Source organism: Macrotis lagotis, chromosome 5, assembly GCF_037893015.1.
Source record: "Macrotis lagotis isolate mMagLag1 chromosome 5, bilby.v1.9.chrom.fasta, whole genome shotgun sequence".
In the NCBI taxonomy this organism is placed as follows: Eukaryota; Metazoa; Chordata; class Mammalia; order Peramelemorphia; family Peramelidae; genus Macrotis; species Macrotis lagotis.
In genome coordinates this window covers 83,342,941-83,361,589 of record NC_133662.1, presented here as the reverse complement: position 1 = coordinate 83,361,589, position 18,649 = coordinate 83,342,941, and the positions used below count along the sequence as shown (strand labels likewise).

Here is an 18,649-nt window from a genome sequence, read left to right as displayed (position 1 = left end):
TTCCTCTTTACCTCTGCCTCATAGAGCTTTACTTTTTTTTTTTAGGATTTTGAAAGGCAGTGGGGTTAAGTGACTTGCCCAAGGCCACACAGCTAAGTAATTATTAAGTGTCTGAGGCTGGATTTGAACTCAGGCACTCCTGACTCCAGGGCCAGTGTTCTTTCTATACACTGTGCCACCTAGCTGCCCCAAGCTGCACTTTTAAACTGCTGTTCTAGTACAAGTTTCTGCTTGAAGTATTTTCTAATCCCACATACAGCTAGTATCCTTCTTTCCAAACTTCTATGAATTTAATAACAGTTATTAAATTTATTTTGAAGCTTATTTATATTGAGCTTAGTTTACAAAACATTTTCAGAAATATCTTATTTGATTTTCATGGCATCATAGGTACTGTTATCACCCCCATTTTATAGAAGAGGAAACTGAGTTAAACGTTTAAGGTTAAGTGATTTCTTCAGGGTCACACAGCTGTAAGTGTCTAAACTTGAATTTGAACTCAGATCTTCCTGACTTCAGATCCTGTGCTCAAGCCACTACACCACCTACCTGTCTGTACTTTTGTGTTTTGTCTCCATTACAAAGCACGTTCCTTGTAAATAGAGTTTATTTTGTACTCATATCTCTGGCTTTTTGCACCTAAAAGTTGCTTCATTAAATGCTTTTGGATTGATTGATTGATGTACACTTGATGACATAGCTCCCTATCCACTTCGTGACATAGTTCCTCGTCAATTAAAATAATACATGGAAATGCACTTTGTAGTCTGTGAATTGATATACAGATTTTTATCTGTATTTGTATCTGTACAGGATCTAGCAATCAATGACTTTCTTTGAGATGATGAGAGATGGTGATGGTAGAGAAATCAAGATATGAAAAAAAGACAAATACATTTTGATTGTAGAGGATGGGGCAAAAAAATTTTAAACTCCCACCTCAACTAAAGAATAACTCACCTATGATTCAAGGGTCTATTCTTTGCTGTAAAAACAAAGTGGTTGGGGCCTCTGGAGTCATGAAGAACACAAAATTCCTCAGGTACTAAAATTCCTCAGGTTTATCATTATGTTCTAAAGAATCTAAATATCTAAATAGTAGACACCAATGTTTATTAAGAAGAATTTAAACATCTAGAATAATAGACACTAATCTCAATTAAAAAAGAAAAAAGCCAAGTAATGACAAGTCTACTTTTTTTAAATAAGGACAAGACTTAATAGAAAATAGAATGCAGGCTTTTACCTGTTTCAGTTATCCTTTCTCATCTAGACCCAGCAGACATGAAGGGTCCCATTTTATTGAGATTTAATGTGGTACCATGAAAAGAATGCCACAAGTTTAGAGTATTTGAATCCCAAATATGCCACTTACTCTCTGTCACTTTTTTCTTCTCTGGGGCTCAGTTTCTTGATCTGTTAAATGAAGAGGTTACACCATGAGACCTCTGAGGCCCTTTCTAGCTCTCATTGTGAACCTAACCATGTAAATGTTGACTATGGAGTAGTCTTAGTAATGAGTGAAATAGGTATATACAGTCTTAGTTTTATATAAAGCATTTACCTTTTATACAAATATTTTTGTACGAATGACTCCTTTTTCTTTGGGGCTTAGGTTTCTTAGTGATATTGCTGGGTCAAAGACTATGTAGTTTAATAGCTTCTGGAGTGTAGTTCTAAAGTATTTTCTAAAATAACCAGACCATTACACTATTTGTACTAACTGTTCATTAATGTACCTATTTTTTAAACCTAATTTTCCTTTTTTTGTCAGCTTTGTCAATCTAAGACTGTGATATAGAATCTTAGAGATATTTTAATTTGCATTTCTCAAGTTAGTGATTTACATTGTTTTTGACCATTTATCAATTGCATTTTATTCTTGTATATTTGAACAAATTCCCTATTTATTTTCAAGAATAAAACCTTTATCAGAGAAACCTATCTATTGTTCTTGTATGTGCTCACCTCTATGTTATAAACAGAGGCAGCCACAGGAGATTGGTGTTTTTGTTAGCAGGAATTTTAATATCACTCAAACATTCAGTAACCTCTACAGGATCTTGAGAATGTTTACAGAGCTACCAAAGAAGCAGATTTACTGGTTGATGAAAAATAATGGTGATGACTGGAGGGACCTCATCTCTGAATGCCAAATGATTGTTGTTCTCTTAGTACTACAGTACATCCAGTATAACTCAGATTTATTAGTAAGGTAGTAATCATAAAGGCTTTCATTGAATTAAATTGTTTGGAATTTAGACATTATTTATTCATTTTAGTCTAAATGTTCTCCAAACTGTTTCACAAAATAATCTCCATGGTAATTTTATAAAAGAAAGAAAAATTACAGATTAAAGGATTAGGGGAGGTGGTGGGTGTGTGATAATTCATTCTTTTTTTAATCCAGTTGCTAAGTGATACCTTACAGATCAATTGCTCATGCTCTCTACTTTCATACATAAGTAACCAGAAGCCTAGTGAGAGTAAGTAACTTGTCCAAGGTTGCAGGACCTAGTTACTGACAGCTGAGCCTTTGAATTGTTAATCTGGTCCTTAGTTCTTTGTACCATATTGAATTGATAAGATGTCTTGAGCTCTGTCCACAAGCATGTTTGCCCTGTAACTCTGAAATACAATTTTAAGATGTTACTGAAAAAAAATGAAATTATTGTTTTTATGGTAGTAGATCACTAAAAATCAAGGCATATGAAATGCACAAGGGTGCAATGGATATCTCTTTTTTTGAAAATAAATTTTATTAATCAAATTATAAGATTTTTATCATATATTGAATACTCTCTTAATTCATTTCAGCTAAATTAAAAATCTTTCCTGAAATTGCTGCTCTCCTTAATAAAACTCAGAGTTCTGTTTTAGATGTTGTAAAGATTTGGGACCACCCAGCACAAGTCCTAGAGCTGAATCTCCCAGGGATCATTATCATCATCAATTGAGTTTACCTCATTGACATCTCTAAATATTCCCAAAATTATGTGGGCTGCTGAACTGATGATAATTAAAATTCCTGATAATGAAAACAGTCCTTTCTGAGCTTCAGTTTCTTCTTTCCAAAGACTCTTCCACCTTTGGATATTTTGATCTTTACATTGAACCCATGTCTGGTTTTAATAAGAAAGTTGTTGGTCATTCATATTCAAGACTTTATGACCCCATGGATCATACTGTCCATGGAATTTTCTTGACAAGAGATCCAGGAATGGTTTGCCATTTCCTTCTCCAGTGGATTAAGGCAACAGGTTAAGTGATGTTTTTTTTTTTCAGAGTTACACAGTTGATAAGTGTCTGAGACTGGATTTGGAGTCTTCCTGACTCCAGACTTAGTGCTTGATCCAGGGTCACATGGTAAGTATCTGAGGCTGGCTTTGAATTTAGGTCTTACTGATTCAAGGCCTAATGCTCTATCCATTGAGACAAGCTGTTTTTATTTTAACATAACTATAATTTATTTTAAAATTGACTAATTTTTCAGTAAAGTAGTCATAATTTTAAAATTTGGGAATCGGAGTTATCTTTTGTGTGGATGTTTCCTTTACTAGTGCAATTCTCAACTCCTCCAAATTAGTAAATAGTCATCCAGTAGAATGTAAGCTCCCTGAAGGCAGAGACTCTTCATTTCTGCCTCTATGTTCTCAGCTTCTGGATAATAATGGATGCTTAGCAAATGTTCATTAAATGGAATTGTGGAGAGTTGCTGTAGCCCACCTGGTAGTAAACCTCTTAGAACTAAGTTGGATTGTTCTTCAGATGAAAGTGAACAAGTCAGTTTACTTATTTATCCTCAAAACAACCTTGTGAGATATAAGTAGTACAGATTGGGAAACTGAGGCTTAGGCTTTATTTGATTTGCCTGTGGTCAGTAGGTATCAGTAGAGCTGAGATTCATCCCTTGGTCTTTTGCTCTTAGATGCCTAGAAAAACCTTAAACAGGGATACTCACTTAAGGTATTAAAAGTTTCATGGAAATTGATTTTAAAATTTCCCCAGGGAAAATTGTTCATAAATTAGCAGACTCTGGCAACTATAAATAAGTACATGCATTGGTTACTCAATTTCAAGAGTTTTGGTGTCTCAACTTCTCCACAGATATTTCTTTATTCACTTTAAGTTTAGGATTTTGAAAATATGTATTTTATGATGATATGCCATATGTCTGATCATGGGTTATTTAAGGATTGAATTTTCAGGGTTTCCAGATTATCTAGGCCTTTATTTTCCTTTTTCCTTCTGGGTAATGTTCATTTTTGGGACATTTTGTATTTCATTAACACTTTTGCTAGAAGGTAGATGGCTTCCTTTGAAAACCAAGCAGGTGAAGTGGGGATGGAAAAAGAGATCAAAAACAGCCTTACCTATTTGTCAACTATTTCTATGAATTGAAGTTCCAATTAATCAATCAGTTAATCAACAGACATTTATTAAGTATTTGCTCTGTGCCAAATAATGTGCTTGTAGCGGAAAACCCAAGGTTCCAGGTTCTTTATTTTCCCCATTCCCTAAATATAACTGATAAGATTGGAACCGGGGCTCTGCTATTGTTGTACAACAAAAGGCAAAGGGGAGCACTAGCACTTATAACTACAGGAGAGCAGGGGACCTGGTCACAGTTTCAAGGTGGAGAAGAGTGCTTGTGGTCTTTCACAAGGGAGTAGTCACTCTTTGTGGCAGTTCCAAGGAGAAGAAGCAGGTGTCCTATTGGGGATAGACCCTCCCATATCCAAAGTAAGAAGCACTCTTAACTACTTACTTGATGGTGGGAGAAGGAAACAATTAGCTAAAAATGGGTATTGTACCTCTTACTCTTGACAATGAAGAATTAAGTAGGCTTTTTTTTAGGTTTTTGCAAGGCAAATGGCGTTAAGTGGCTTGCCCAAGGCCACACAGCTAGGTAATTAAGTGTCTAAGGTCAGATTTGAACTCCTGACTCCAGGGCCGGTGCTCTATCCACTGTGCCACCCAGTCACCCCAAGAATTGAGTATTAACCATGTATTTGTATACTCTGCCTTTTCATATTTTGAAATTTGAAGAACTTTGGATCTCAATCAACTTTTACTCTTGGGGAGAATATTTTAGTCTTTTAATGAATCTAAGATCATCAATGTGGATACTCTGCAATCAGTGCAGCTTTTGACACATTTACCCATGTCTAGAGAGACTCTATATTGTGTGCTCGAATCCTTCCTCTAGATCCTTTTACATTTCATAGGTCCTGGTATAGCATTCATCCACCAGTATAATTATCCACCTATTAACAGTCATTATTAATATTTCTCTTCCAATCACATATTTTCTTGATATATTTCCTTAGGCTACTTTTTATGTATAGATAACCTATATCCTACTTAAAGATACACTGTAACCTACGCATAATGACCATTGATCTTCTTCATGACCCTTTGGGTTACCTACAACTTTGACTCTTCAAATCATTTATACTATAATTGGTTTTATAATAGAATCAATAATATGGGTATATAATAATGATATAATGTAATATGAGTGAAAATGTTATTAATTGATAAGCCTGGGCATCATTTTACATTTTATTATAATTTAATAGATCAATAGATAACTTTAATGCATTGCCCCAGGTTCAGAAAATAATGCCATTTTTAACTCAAGAAACATTTGATATTTTTAATAATTTTAATTATTGATAGATCAAGTAAAAATTGAAAGAATCTAAAATAAATGCCATCTCTAAGGCCTAACCCAATGGATTTAGAGTATAATGATTTGTTGGATCTCTGAAAGCAAAAGTAACTGGAAATCATTTTTGATCAGCTGCAATAGTAGATACCATTCTCTTATTATATTTGACACCTGACATATTAGATTTCATTTTGGTTGGTGTTTCTCTTGAAATAGTGGGATATGTATAGACTAAAAAAATGAGAATTTACAGCCCTGGGACATGGAATGAATGACAGCTAGGGGTTGCTATGACAACTCATTACTGTGCCGATTTGTAATCTATTGGATTAGGTTCTGGTCCAGGATCACTGGATTGGAATGAGGGAGAAATAGAGAATTGCTGTAGTATCTTGACTAAATGTTGTTTGAGTTTTTAATCTTTCCAGAAAGCCAAACAGAAATAGAAGTGGCAATAAGGGAATATGTAAATTTCATAGAACTTTGATAACGTGACATTTGGCAGTTAAAATACGTGGAAAGATAGGTCCGAGCATCATGTACCATCTTGGAGACAGAATTCCTTGACACGTGTGCATGCATATATATGTACAGGTGTCCCTATGTTTACTGAGAATATAGATCCCTGACAGATTGTCTGTAAATGAAAGGTAAAACCAAGATAACAAAATAGGAGCAGAAACTTCCCAGCACTCTCCCAAATTCCACTCCAAACTAATTTAAAATTAAACTTTAAATCTAATTCTGGAGCTGTAGAAGTTAAAAAAAAAGTTTAGGTAAAGCAGTTTTCTAGCCCATGGCTATTTAGGAGGTGAATATTAATTAAAGGCCTTTCTCACAGGGGTAGTGATTGGTCTGGAGTTCAGTGCAAAGTCTTGGAGGTGGTTGCATCAGGGACAGCATCAGCTTTAGAAATTCTCAGCTCACATAGATGTTTTAAGGAGATTGGACAGGGCTCAGAAACAGGTTACAAGAGACCCCTTGCTGGTACTGGATTGCATTGCCCATATGCAGATCTGACTTACAGACTCAAGACAAAAGTGGAGACCTTGTACTTGTGGCTGCAGGAGAACAAGGACCCTGGTCACAGTTTCAAGGTAGAGAAGAGTGCTTGTGGGTCACTCACCAAGGGAGTGACCAGGGTCAATTCCAAGGCAGAAAGGAGCACTAGCAATTGTAACTGTTAAAGAGTAGGGTTCCTGATCATAGTTTCAGGGTCACAAGGAGTACTAATACTTTTCCTGGATAAAGATCAGACCACAGGTCAGGAGAGCAGTAGCCACAGCCCTCCTTAGATCATAGCACCATGGAAGCATCAAAAACCTAGAGACCCCAGTACTAGTTTTGAAAACAGCAGCAGAAAATACCTGAAACTTGGGACAATGCACTTTTCACCCCAGTAGTAGAGTGCAACTTTAACATAAAGTCAAGAAAAGGATTGAAAAAATGAGTAAACAATCACAACAAAAAATGGACCCATAGAAATCAAATGAAGATCAAGACATACACTCAGGAAAAGACAACAATATTAAAACAGCCATAAAAGCAAAACTTCAAAGAAAAAATGTGAATTGAACAATAGTCGTACAACAATTCCTGGAAGGCCCAGGAAGTATTTAAAAATGCCAGATAAGGGGGCAGAGCCAAGATGGCAGCAGGAAAAGAGTCTCTCTTAGGTGATCTCTCCAAAATATTTTAAAAACCTTAAAATTATGACTAAATTTTCGAGAGACAGAACCCACAGAAAGATCCAGTGAAGCAATTCTCCAGCCCAAGGTAGCCTGGAAAATAGTGAAAAAATGGTTTGTAGAGAAGTTCACACCAGAGCAAAGGAACTTCAACTTCCTGGGAACCAGACCAGGGCGCCTGGGAACAGTGGGTCTCAGCAGCAGCAGAAGAGGTTTCCTGACCTGCATCCCAGGGAGCACCAAGCACAACTTGGAAGATCAGCGGGGAGACCTCTGCCAGAACAAGCACGAATCCCAGACCCTTAGCACAGCCGCGGCAGCCAAGATCCGGGAAACAGAAGCAGGCCTGTAGCATCACCCAGCAGGAGCTTCCAGGCACTGAGCACTGAGTGCTCAGCCCACCAAAGGTATACTTCCAAAGTCTGTCCCTGGAACAGGACTCTGACCACATTCAGATCCTGGTCTCAGTCTAGGCTCCCCCATAGAGCAGGGACACCCCCCCCACAGCCCCATGAAAGAGGGGTGAGCTTGTGGTCATTCATAGACCAGGAGAGCAGTCAGAGCCTCATGCACTGAGGTCCTTGTGGGGGTGTCCCAAAAGCTCAGGGGGAAAAAAAAAACAGGCACAGGCTGGGGAAATGAGTAAACAGAAAAAAAAAGGAACCTGACCATAGATAATTACTTTGGTCCCACGTAGGACCAAAATATTCAATCTGAAGATGAGAAAGTTCAAGATTCTGCATCTAAAGACTCCAAGAAATAGAGGCTATGACAGAGCTCAAAAAAGAGTTTGAAAATCAAGTAAGGGAGATAGAAGAAAAATTGGGAAAAATGAAAAACAAGTCAACAGTTTAGTCAAGGAGAGCCAAAAAAATGCTTAAGAAAATAACATGTTAAAAACCAGCATAGGTCAAATGGATAAAACAATTCAAAAAGTTATTGAGAAGAATGTTTTAAAAAGCAGAATTGGCCAGATGGAAAAGGAGATAAGAAAGTTCTCTGAGGAAAACAAATCCTTCAGATGCAGAATGGAGCTAAAGGAAGCTGAGAAATCAAGAAACAATAGTTCCAATACCAAAAGAATGGAAAATTAGAAGAAAATGTGAAATATCTCGTTGGAAAAAAACAGATTCAGGAAAGATAATTGAAAAATTATTGGGATACCTGAAGGTCATGGTCAGGAAGAGCCTTGACCTGATTTTTAAAGAATTCAGACAGGAAAATTGCTCTGATATCCCAGAAGCAGAGGGTAAAATAGAAATGGAGAGAATCTACCACTCTCCCCCAGAAGGAGATCCTCCCCCCAAAAAACCAACCTTCAGGAATATTATAGCCAAGTTCCAGAACTTCCAAGTCAAAGAGAAAATATTACAAGCAGCCATAAGGACACAACTGAAATACTGTGAAGCTACAGTCAGGATCACACAGGACTTAGGAGCAACTACATTAAGGGCTCATAGGGCTTGGAATATGATATTCCAGAAGGCAAAAACACTTGGAATGCAACTGAGAATCAACTACCCAGCAAAACTGAGCATCCTCTTCCAGGGGAGAAGATGGACTTTGAATGAACCAGGGGAATTTCACATGTTCCTATTGAAACGACCAGAGCTGAACAGAAAGTTTGACCTTCAAGTACAGAACTCAGGTGAAGCATAGAGAGAGGAGGAGGAGGAGAAGGGTAAATTGTAAGGCACTTAATGATGATGAATTGCGTGTATTCCTGCATGGAAAGATGATACTGACAATACTCATATCAACCTTATCATTTAATAGAGCAGGTAGAAGGAGCTTTTATAGACGAAGCACAGAAGAGACCTGAATTTGAAGATAATATTGGAAAATTAGAGTCAGTGAGTGAAAGGCAAATGTACTGGGAGTAAGAGAAAGGAGAGGTAGAATAGGCTAAGATATTTCATATAAAAATATTTCATGCATCTTTTGCAATGGTATGGAAGGGGGAATGAGGGAACCTTCATTCTCATTAGAAGAAATGTTCAGAGAGGAAACACCATACACACTCAATAGGGTATAGACATCTAGAGGAAAAAGGAGAGAAAGGGGGATGGGGAATAGCACATTTTCTTTTTTACTTTTTCAGGGTGTTGGGATTGGGGGCCCTGTCCGGGAGCATGGGGCTGGGTAGTCTCTGGTGGGATGTAGGCTTGGGGCCTCTTGGCCCAGGGCCAGTGCTCTCTGTACACTGCACCACTTGGCTGCCCCACAGCACATTTTTGAAGAGGGACAGAGTGAAATGAAAGAGAAAATATCATAGATGATAGTGGGGAGGAATGGATGAAGGGAATTATAATTAGCAACAGCAACTCTGGAAAAATAGGGAAGTAACTCTATGATGGACTTAATGATAAAGAAAGTGATCCACCCGAGACAGAGCTGATGGTATCAGAACACAGACTGAAACATGTTTTTTTTCTTTCTTTTGCTTTATTTCTTATGAGGTTTTATATTTTTATGGGGGAGAGGGTTTTATGTTTATTCTTAAAACAAGAATATTTTAGTAATGTGCAAATAAAAAATAAAGTCTTTAAAAATATGCCAAATAAGAGACATAAAGGAAATACTTGGAAATGATATGAATGGAACAAGAAATTAAGCTTGGTAAAATATATACAAAAGGATACTAAAGAAAGTAACACTTTAAAAAACAGAATTGTCCAAATGGAAAAGGGAATACAAAAATTCACTGAAAGAGGACTATTCCCTTTAATTTAGGAAAAAACCCAGATATTTTATTGTCTGATCTTGTTATCTCTTATACATTTTGTTTCTTCCTTAAGGATGTGATTTCTCTCTCATCACACTCAATTTGGATCAACGTACAGCATGGAAACAAAGACTGACAGATTGCTTTCTATGGGGGTGGGGTGGAGGGAGGGAAGTAAGATGGGAGAAAAATTGTAAAACTCAAAACTCAAAAATCTTCAAAAAAATTCACTGAAAGAACTCATTAAAAAAGTAGAATTGGTCAAAAGGAAAAAGAGGTACAAAAAAGTAAGTATTGAAAAAATAATTCCTTATAAATTAGAATTGGGCAAATAAAAGCTAATAATTCCATGAGACATCAAGAAGCAATGAAAAAAAATCAAGAGAATGGGGGAAAAAAAAGGATGAAAATGTGAAATAGCTCAGCTAGAAAATAACTAACCTTGAACATAGATCAAGGAGAGATAATTTCAGAATTATTGGACTAGGGGCAGCTAGGTGGCGCAATGGATAGAGCATTGGCCCTGGAATCAGGAGGACCTGAGTTCAGATGTGACCTCAAACACTTATTATCTAGCTGTGTGACCTTGGGCAAATTACTTAACCCCATTGCCTTGCAAAAAAAAAAAAGATAATAAAAAAAGAATTGTTAGACTATCTGAATGTCATGCCTCCCCCCAAATGTCTATAGATATATATTTCAAGAAATTATCAAAGAATATATCTCTGAAACCCTAGATCCAGAGGGTAAAATAGAAATTGAAATAATTCATTGATCACTTCCTAAAAGAAATCCCAAATTGAACATTCCCAGGAATATTATTACCAAAGTCCAAAGCCTCCAGGTCAAAGAGAACATATTGCAAGCATCCAATAAGACTCAAATCAAATAAATCCTGTTATCAGAATAACACATAATTTAACAGTTTGCACATTAAAGGATTGGAGGCCTTGAAATATGTTATTCTCTGAGACAGAGGATCAAGGATTACAACTAAGAATAATTTATCCAGAAAAACTTGAGTATAATCTTTCCAGGGGAGGAATGATATTTAATGAAATAGAGAAATTTCAAGCATTCCTAATGAAAAGACCAGAGCTAAATAGAAAATTTGACTTTCAAATACAAGAGAAGCATAAATAGGTAAAAGTGAAAAAGAAATGAGATTCAATAAGGTTAAACTGCTTTTGTATTTCTATATGAGGAGGTGCGAATTGTAATTCCTAAGGTCTTTTTCATTCTTAGGGCAGTTAGAAGACATATAAATAGAGAGTATGGGTGTGAGTTGACTATAATGGGATGCTTTCAAAAAATAAAATTAAAGGGAGAAAAAGAGGGTCCCTTGGGGGAAGGGAAAGGAATAATAAGGAAAATATCTCACATAAAAGAAATACAAAAAGGTTTTCAGTTGGGGGGGGCTGATGGGAGCAGATAGCAAGCAATACTTAAGTCTTAACTCTCATTGGAATTGGTACAAATAAGGAATAACACATTCAGTTGAATGTAGAAATTCATCTTCGTCTTTAGAAAAGTAGGTGAGAAGGGGACAAAAAAGGAAAATGGGGGACTAAAGGAAGGGAAGGTGAATTAGGGAGACAGTGGTCAGAAGCAAAACAGACTTTTGAGTAGGGAGAAGGTAAAAAAAGAGGAAAAAGATAAATGGGATAAAGAAAGTTGGAGGAAAACACAATAATCATAATTGTGAATGGGATGAATTCTCCCATAAAACCAAAGCAAATAGAATGGATTAAAAGCTAGAATCCAACAGCACATTATTTATTTATTTATTTAGGGTTTTTTGCGAGGCAAATGGGGTTAAGTGGCTTGCCCAAGGCCACACGGCTAGGTAATTATTAAGCGTCCACTGCACCACCTAGCTGTCCCCCAACAGTATATTATTTACAAGAATGAGAGAGACACACACAAAGAATAAAAACTAAGGGGCTGAAGCAGAAACTATTGTGTTTCAGCTTTAGTTTTTTAAAAAAAGCAGGGGCAGCAATCAAGATCTCAGACAAGATAAAAGCAAAAATAAATCCCTTTTCCCTTCCAGAACTAGATAAACCTAACCATAAAATAAACAAAAAAAGAAGCTAAGGAGATGATTAGAATTTTAGAAAGTTAGATATGATAGACCTCTGGAGAAAAATTGAATGGGAATAGAAAGGAGTATGCCTTTTTCTCAGATGTATGTGGTTCTTACCCCAAAATTGACCATGTATTAAGGCATTAAAAACACCACAAACAAATGCAAAAAAGCAGAAATATTAAATTCATCCTTTTTAGACCACAATGCAATTAAAATTATATCTCTAAATTCTGACATCAACAAAAGAAATAAATTAGATCAATGAATTAGGCATACAATTTAAAAAATAGAAAAAAAGAACAAATTAAAAATAACCAATTAAAATACCACATTAAAAATCAAAGACTAGATTAATAAAAATTTAAAAAACCATTGAACTAATAAATAAAACTAGGAGCTGGTTTATTTGAGGTATTTTTGCATGGGGGGTGTGGATAAACGTTAAAATAGAGAAACTAATAAATTTGATTTAAAAAAAATAAAAACAAATTACATATTGAAAATGGAAAGAATAAATTCACCATCAATGAAGATAAAATGAAAGCAGATATTATTTGGAGATTTTGTGTAGTGAGTCAATAAACTAACAATGTAAATGAAATTGATGAATATTTACAAAAATATAAATAACCTAGCTTAACAGAAGAGGAAATACAGTGCTTAATACCTATTTTAGAGAAGAAATTAAACAAGCCATCAATGAGCTCCCTAAGAAAAAGTCCTCATGATCAGAGAATACATATAATTCCAATATTATATAAACTATTTGGAAAAATAAATTCCATTTACAAAACAAATTTGTTGCTAATTCCCAAATCAGGAAAAGTGAAAACAGAGAAAGAAAACTAGTCCAATTTCCTAATGAATTTTGATGTAAAATTTTTAAATAAAAACATTTGCAAGGAGATTATAGCAATGTATTACACTATGATCAGGTGGCATTTATATCTAGTTCAATAATAGAAAAAATAGCATAATTCATATCAACAATAAAATCTGTGACTATCTCAATATAGCAGAAAAAACCTATGACAAATTATAATACTCATTCTTGTTAAAAACACCTTTAAAAAAAGTAATAAATGCAGATTTCCTTAAAAAAACTATCTTGTCAGCAACCTTATCTGTAATGGGGATGAGCTAGAAACCTTCCCAATAAAATCTGGGTGAAGCAAAGATGCCCATTATCACCACTATTGAATATTCAATATTAATACTAGATATGCAAGCTAGAGCAATAAAAGAAGAAACAAATTGAAGGATTTAAAATAGGTAATGAGAAAACAAAACTATCCCTCTTTGCAGACAATATGATTGTAAGCTTAGAGAATTCTAGAGAATCAACTAAACTAGTGGAAATACTAATTTCAGTAAAGTTGTAGCATGTAAAATAAACCCACCTAAAACAAGAGTGTGTGTGTGTGTGTGTGTGTGTGTGTGTGTGTGTGTGTGTGTGTGTGTATTACCAGCAAAGACCAGAAATAGTTGGGGGGCCTACTTGCCAAGACAAATCCAGAAGCTATATGAATATAATTCAAAACACTTTTCATATAAAGTAAGAGCTAAACAACTGGAAAAATATTAATTGCTTATGGGTAGACTGAATCAGTGTAATAAAAATGATAATTCTCCTTTAATTTACTTATACATACCATACCAAATAAATCCTCCCCCAAATCTAGAGAGACCTAGAAAAAAATATCAAAATTAATCTGAAGAACATAAGATGAAGAATATCAAATGAGTAATAAATGGGAAAAATATGACCTCATATTATCAGATTTAAAGCTGTATTACAAAGATGTTTCATCAAAACATGATAATGACTAAGAAATATAGGGGTAGGAAATAGAGCACCGACCCTGGAGTCAGGAGGACCTGAGTTCAAATCCAGCCTCAGACACTTAATTACCTGTGTGACCTTGAGCAAATTACTTAACATGGTAATAGATTAGGTACAAATTACTAAATAATAAATACCATAGAACCCTAGCATTTGATAAATGCTAGGGACTAGTTATATAGGCCAGCATTTAATGTGATGAAAGATCAACATGAGTTCATGATTTGAACATAGAAAGTGATATAGTCAAATTAGAGGAATGTGGAAGATTTTAAAACTGCCATATCTTTGGATAAGAGAAGAATTTGTGACTAAATGAGATGGGGAATATTATGGAATATAAAATGGGTAATTTTGATTACATTAAAAAGGCTTTGCACAAACAGAACTAATCATAAAGGAAACTGGGGTAGGGGTGGGAATTGCAGCTAGTTTTTCTGATAGGGGTCTCATTTCTCAAGTATGTGAAAAATTGAGTCAAATATTTAAGAATATAATCATTCCCTAATTTATGAATAGTCAAAGGATAGGAACAGGCAGTTTTCAGAAGAAAATAAAACTACATATAGTCATATGATTAGAGAAATGCAAATTAAAACAACTCTGAGGTACTTCCTCCCACTTATCAGATCAATTGGACACTAATAGGTGGGAATTGTGAACTGATCTAACCATTCTGGAGAGCAATTTGGAACTGTGCTCAAAGGTTCATAAAGCCATTCACAAACTCAGAAATACCATTTCTAGGTCTATATCTCAAGAGATCACAGAAAAGGTATAAAGATCCACATGTACCAATATTCATATAATTCTTTTTTTTGTGTTGGAGAAGATTTGGAAATTGAGGGAATGACCATCAATTTAGAACTGGTTGAATAAGTTGTGGTATATGATTACTATGAAATACTATTGGATAATAAGAAATGACAAGCAGGATGGTTTCAAAAGAAAAAAACCTGGGAAGACTTACATGAACTGATTCAAAGTGAGCTTAGACCCAGGAAGACATTGTACTACATAGTAACAGTGATATGAATAACCAACTATAAATGCCTTAGCTCTTCTCAACAATAGTGATCCAAGACAATTCCAAAGGACTTATGAAGAAAAATGTTACCCAGCTCCAGAGAAAGAGTTGATGGAGTCTAAGTGCAGGTCGAAGCATACATTTTTAATCTGATTTTTCTTGGGTTTGTGTTTTTTTTAGCAACATGGCTAATATGTACATGTATAATATATATCAAATTATTTTCCTTCCCAAGCAGAGTGAGAAGAGGGAGAGAGAATCTGGAACTCAAAAGTTGTAAAAAAAAGTTTTTAAAATTTTATATGTAATTGAGAAAAAAATTTAAAAAACAAATTACCTTTAAGTGAAAATTTGGTAAACTAAAACCTATTTTCTTACTGTCTTCCACTGTAAAATTCGAGCTGGAGTAAATGAGTCCCCACAGGCTAGTGGAAATCAAATTCATTCTAGGTACTAAAATGAGCATCTGCCCAGACCAACTTGGAGAGAATACTAAGACCTTGAATTTGTTCTGTATTTTACATGAACATATATTAAAAATTCAAATTCTGAAGTTTGTGAGAAATATATGTGGGATGTATTTGTTCTGATAATCTGTAGAGTGTTCTCAGTATACAGGATGAGAAGCCTCCTAGTCTTTGTTGGTTTTGTTGCTTATGTGAGAATCTGCTTATGAAAGGACCATAATAGAATGTTCCGTAAAGAGAACCTAATCTAAAGTATAGTGGAATCAAACCCAACAAGAAGGAAGCATATCTTTTAATAAACTGGACATTGCAATGATTTGTAAAAATATCTAAAACAACTTCTTTTCTGTAATTTTTTTGTTTGAGAAACTAATTATTTTCATTAAAATGTTAACATATAATGACTTATTATTTCAAATGAATTAGTACATTTAAAAATTATTTTAAATTTCGAATATGGTAAATATTGATAAATATAACCCATGGAAACAAAAACTTTTAAAGTCATCAGTTTTTGAGTATAAAAGGCCCTGGGGTCAAAAAGCAATAAGACTATAAAGATTATGAATTATAATTATAAATTAGACTCTAAGACTATATATTGAACAGAAAGTTGTTGAACTGCATTGAGGGAAGGAATTTCTTCACCAGGGAGTTCCCCATCTCAAGGAAATCCAGGGTCCCATCCCGGTTCTTTAGGTTGAGTGTGATTTGAATTTCAAATTCAATTCTAAGCTCTACATCACTCTATGTAGGGAGTCCTCAGCAAGTACCTCATGATCATTTCACTTTGTTCTTTTTTTTCAGCCATGTCCAACCCTTTGTTACTCCATTTGTCAAAGATACTAGAATGGTTTTCCGTTTCCTTCTCCAACTTATTTTTCAAATGAGGAAACTGAGGCAAGGAAAGTTAAGTGACTTGTCCAGTCTCACACAGGGCCAGATTTGAAGAGGAGTCTCCCTGACTTCAGACCTTGTACTTTGTCCATTAGCACATCTAGTTGCCCTTAATTTCACTTGTAATAGTGATAAAAGGACCTTCCAACGTTCTTATTTATCCTAAAAGCCAAGAGGTATTTTCTCCGGGAAGGTCTAAGAAATAGGCATCAGGTTGTAAGATTGTACTTCCTCCAAATTTGACTTCTCTGCGGGTTACCCAATAGCATTGCAGTCTGTTTGTTTGTTTTATCGTTTTAACAAATATTTTTCTTTTCTTTGGAGAACAAAATAAATAACTCTTTAGCACAGGGCTTTATACTAACAAACCACTCAAGTTTGGGGTAAGAAACCCCTGCCTTCCTATTGAGAGTGCAAAGCAAGTATTTCATGAATATGTACTCAACCAGTGAACATTTATAAAGTAATTACTCCCCACTAGGCATTGTGATAAGCACTTGAGACAAAAGACAACAACCAAAGAAACTCCTCCAAACCAGTCTCAGCCCTCAAGGAGCTTACAATCTGTAGGGGAAGACAACATATATAAATCAAAACAGATGTAGTTACCGAAAAGATGGAAGTTAACCCCAGAGGAGATAGCTTTAGGAAAGGACGGAAGGGTGGTCTACTTGAACAGGACAGGATCTTAAAGGAATCCAGGAATTCTAAGAGTTGGGCGTTTAGAGGTATTTGGGGCATGGGGGCCAGCCATAGGGGTGAAAGATGGCCTTTCTGTGTTAGATGCAATGAATAGGACAAAAGGCTGGTATGGCTGGAGCATGGAGACATGAGAGCATAAGAACAGAAAGGGAGCAAGAGACTAGAATGAAAAGAGCTTTAAATGCCAAGTGAAGGACTTTATATTTGATCCTGAAGGTAAAGGGATCGATGAGTAGTAGGGTGTTAGAGTTGGGCTTTGGCAGCTGTGTGAAAGATATATTCAAATGGAGAAACCTGCATCCTATACACCCTATAATTAGCAGAGTTCTGGATGTTTGAGATGCATGTCAAAAAATAGACCTTGTCCTTTAACCTCAAGGAACTTGGATTTGGTTAGATTTTAAAGGTCAGATTAGTATTTTCTGGGAGTTGGGGGGAAAGAGGATATAAAATTGCATTAAAAGGTAGAATTGTGCTGGCAGGGACCTATTTTACTTTTCTGTCTGATTTTTCTCCCTCATGGTGATCCTCTCAGCTTCCATGAGTTTAGCCATCATTTTTATGCCTACAGTGATCCTCTTGAATCACCAGCTGCCTAATTAGATACCTTTAACTAAATGTCCCAGAGGCCTCTTGAACTGACCATGTCTCAAATAGTTTATCATCTTTCCCCAAACCTCAGCCTGCATTGTAGCATCAGAGTCTACGTGAATTTTTCTCTTTCTTTTCATTTCATACATAATCATTTGTCAATTTTTACTTATACAGAATATTTCACATTCTCACCTTTTCTAAGTTCATACCCTCGTCTCCTCTCTCCTAGACTAGGACAGCAGCCTCCTAATTGATCTCTGTGCTTCCAGTCTCTTCCCCGCTCTAACCTATCCATTACATAGTTGGTAAATTGATGTCCCCAGAGCACAAGTCTCACAAGGTCTCTTTTCTGATCAGGAAATCTCAGTGTTTCCCTCTTACCTCTAGAATAAAATAGCTTTTAAAACTCTTCTGGCTCCAGCCAACCTTTCTTTCCAGCCTTGTTATTCATTGCCCTCCACACATTGCACATTTCTGCCAAACCAGCCTCCTTTACTAATGCGCATCCAGCTTTACTAATGTCCATCCAGAATATTTTACCTCCCTTCTTGTGCTTTGCAAAGGTGATATCCGGGACCTTGTATCTGCTCTCCCTCCTCACTTTTGTATTCTTACCTCTCCATCATCGGTCATCTTCCTTCAGAGCTCAACTCAAACTCTGCATCCTGCAGGAAATCTATTCTGTTCCCTCACCCTTACTGATGCTTGGCACATCCCCCTCTCAAATTTTTGTGATTTAAAAAAAACATGTCCTTTGTACCTAAAAATATGTACTTTGTACTTATTCATATTTACTTATCAATCCATGTTGTTATTCCTCTATAGAATGTAAGCTCCTTGAGGGAAGTGACTTTTGGTTTTTTCTTTCACTTGTCTAGTAACCTGTGAGGCATTGATACATATTGGATTGAAGTGAATTAAATCTGCGGACTTCCTGAAGGAG

At 35.7% G+C, this 18,649-nt stretch overlaps 1 protein-coding gene across 5 annotated transcripts in view; it reads left to right on the top strand.

The window, feature by feature from the left end:
* The window catches only part of BACH2 (BTB domain and CNC homolog 2), a 408,794-nt gene that overhangs the window by 60,136 nt on the left and 330,009 nt on the right, over positions 1-18,649 (top strand). For 2 of the 5 annotated variants that reach the window (XM_074187167.1, XM_074187166.1), the window contains one exon: positions 1-18,649. This exon is cut by the window's left edge. The exons of the other annotated variants lie outside the window; for them this stretch is intronic. The gene's annotated coding sequence lies outside the window, so the exon portion shown is untranslated. 5 annotated transcript variants of the gene reach the window in all.